This window comes from Mastomys coucha, chromosome X (assembly GCF_008632895.1).
Source record: "Mastomys coucha isolate ucsf_1 chromosome X, UCSF_Mcou_1, whole genome shotgun sequence".
NCBI lineage: Eukaryota > Metazoa > Chordata > Mammalia > Rodentia > Muridae > Mastomys > Mastomys coucha.
The window spans coordinates 61,523,653-61,524,254 of NC_045030.1; positions in this window are offsets into that span (position 1 = coordinate 61,523,653).

The window sequence follows — 602 nt, forward strand, 5'->3', positions numbered from 1 at the left end:
TGAGGGACATCTGGGTTGTTTCCAGGTTCTGGCTATTATAAATAAGGCTGCTATGAACATGGTGGAGGCATTTTCTTGATTAAAGAATTATTTATTGCTCAGCAGTGGTGGCGCATACCTTTAATCCCAGCACTTGGGAGGCAGAGGCAGGCAGATTTCTGAGTTCGAGGCCAGCCTGGTCTACAAAGTGAGTTCCAGGACAGCCAGGGATACACAGAGAAAGCCTGTCTCAAAAAAATTTTTTTAAAAATTATTATTATTATTTATTTAATGTATATGAGTACACTGTCACTGTCTTCAGACACACCAGAAGAGGGGATCATTGGATCCTATTACAGATGGCTGTGAACCAACACGTGGCTGCTGGGATTTGAACTCAGGACCTCTGGAAGAGCCATCAGTGCTCTTAACTGCTGAAACCATCTCTTCACCCCCATTTTCTTTATTAACGATTGATATGGGGGAAAGTCCCAGCCCACTCTGTGTGATGCTACCCCTGGGAAGGTAGATCCCACATAAAAGTAGAAGGAAAGAATCAATGCCATAAAGCTCTGACTTCACTGTGTTGTGACACCACCCCCACCATGTGAGCATGCATGCAC